Below are 2,500 nucleotides of genomic sequence, written 5' to 3' on the forward strand. Positions count from 1 at the left end.
CCATTAGATCCGCCCCCCCACCGCAGTTACCCCGTACCACATATCTAGCACGGACCTTGACCTCCAGCAGGCCCCGGGGACCCACATTACCCCCCCCCCCCCCTTCCCCCTGCAGTTACCCTGTACCACATGTCTAGCATGGACCTTGACTTCCAGCAGGCCCCGTGGACCCACATTACCCCCCCCTGCAGTTACCCTGTGCCACATATCTAGCATGGACCTTGACCTCCAGCAGGCCCCGTGAACCCACATTACCCCCCCCCCCCCCCCCCCTCCTGCAGTTAACCCTGTACCACATATCTAGCACGGACCTTGACCTCCAGCAGGCCCCGGGGACCCACATTACCCCCCCCCCCCCCTTCCCCCTGCAGTTACCCTGTACCACATGTCTAGCATGGACCTTGACTTCCAGCAGGCCCCGTGGACCCACATTACCCCCCCCTGCAGTTACCCTGTGCCACATATCTAGCATGGACCTGGACCTCCAGCAGGCCCTGGGGACCCACATACTCCCCTGCTCTACTCCCCCACTAGCTTTCCTTTCTTGCAGTTACGCTCCAGCGCATATCCAGCATGGACCTTGACCTCCAGCAGGCCCCGTGAACCCACATTACCCCCCCCCCCCCCCCCCTCCTGCAGTTAACCCTGTACCACGTATCTAGCATGGACCTGGACCTCCAGCAGGCCCCGGGGACCCACACTTAAGCCCCCTCCCACTAACAAAGCAGAACACCACTGGCAAAATCCTCGTGCCCCTGGTACTCCAGAAAGCACATTGAAATGTGCCCCTGGTACACTGCGCAGAAGAACTGCCGCACACACACACACACGCACGCACGCACGCACGCACGCACGCACTGCTTGTGCCTATGGTACGACAACTTTTCTCGTGCCTATGGTACGACAACTTTTCTCGTGCCTATGGTACAACAATTTTTCTCGTGCCTATGGTACAACAACTTTTTGCCGTGCCCCTGGTACACCGCTCAGTAGCACTTTGCCACACAAACTCTCCTCGTGCCTATGGTACGACAACTTTTCTCGTGCCTATGGTACAACAACTTTCCTCCGTGCCCCTGGTACGACAGCTTTTCTCGTGCCTATGGTACAACAACTTTTCTCGTGCCTATGGTACAACAACTTTTCGCCGTGCCCCTGGTACACCGCTCAGTAGCACTTTGCCACACAAACTCTCCTCGTGCCTATGGTACGACAACTTTTCTCGTGCCTATGGTACAACAACTTTCCTCCGTGCCCCTGGTACGACAGCTTTTCTCGTGCCTATGGTACAACAACTTTTCTCGTGCCTATGGTACAACAACTTTTCGCCGTGCCCCTGGTACACCGCTCAGTAGCACTTTGCCACACACACACTCCTCGTACCTATGGTACGACAGCTTTTCTCGTGCCTATGGTACAACAACTTTCCTCCGTGCCCCTGGTATGACAGCTTTTCTCGTGCCTATGGTACAACAACTTTTCTCGTGCCTATGGTACAACAACTTTTCGCCGTGCCCCTGGTACACCGCTCAGTAGCACTTTGCCACACAAACTCTCCTCGTGCCTATGGTACGACAACTTTTCTCGTGCCTATGGTACAACAACTTTCCTCCGTGCCCCTGGTACGACAGCTTTTCTCGTGCCTATGGTACAACAACTTTTCTCGTGCCTATGGTACAACAACTTTTCGCCGTGCCCCTGGTACACCGCTCAGTAGCACTTTGCCACACACACACACCACTCGTGCCTATGGTACGACAACTTTTCTCGTGCCTATGGTACGACAACTTTTCTCGTGCCTATGGTACAACAACCTTTCCCCGTGCCCCTGGTACACTGCGCAGAAACTCTTTGCCACACACACACACCACTCGTGCCTATGGTACGACAACAGGCCCCGGGGACCTACATCGCACCTTGCTCTTGCCTCCCTTACAGCTGAAAAAGGTCCATGCCTGTGCCCTGGCCCTGCTGAAATTCCCTCTCCATTTAGCCGAGGCAGTGAGTCGGCCTCCTGTCTCCCTTTACGGTCGAAAAAGATGTGCTCCTGGGCGCGCTGGCCCTGCTGCTACTCACATCGGGCATGGACCTGGACCTCCAGCAGGCCCCGGGGACCTACATCACACCTTGCTCTTGCCTCCCTTACAGCTGAAAAAGGTCCATGCCTGTGCCCTGGCCCTGCTGAAATTCCCTCTCCATTTAGCCGAGGCAGTGAGTCGGCCTCCTGTCTCCCTTTACGGTCGAAAAAGATGTGCTCCTGGGCGCGCTGGCCCTGCTGCTACTCACATCGGGCATGGACCTGGACCTCCAGCAGGCCCCGGGGACCTACATCACACCTTGCTCTTGCCTCCCTTACAGCTGAAAAAGGTCCATGCTTGTGCCCTGGCCCTTCTGAAATTCCCTCTCCATTTAGCCGAGGCAGTGAGTCGGCCTCCTGTCTCCCTTTACGGTCGAAAAAGATGTGCTCCTGGGCGCGCTGGCCCTGCTGCTACTCACATCG

Source organism: Diplotaxodon limnothrissa, linkage group LG18 (assembly GCF_057381915.1).
Source record: "Diplotaxodon limnothrissa isolate DT_005_m linkage group LG18, D_limnothrissa_male_GT1.1, whole genome shotgun sequence".
NCBI classification, from domain to species: Eukaryota; Metazoa; Chordata; class Actinopteri; order Cichliformes; family Cichlidae; genus Diplotaxodon; species Diplotaxodon limnothrissa.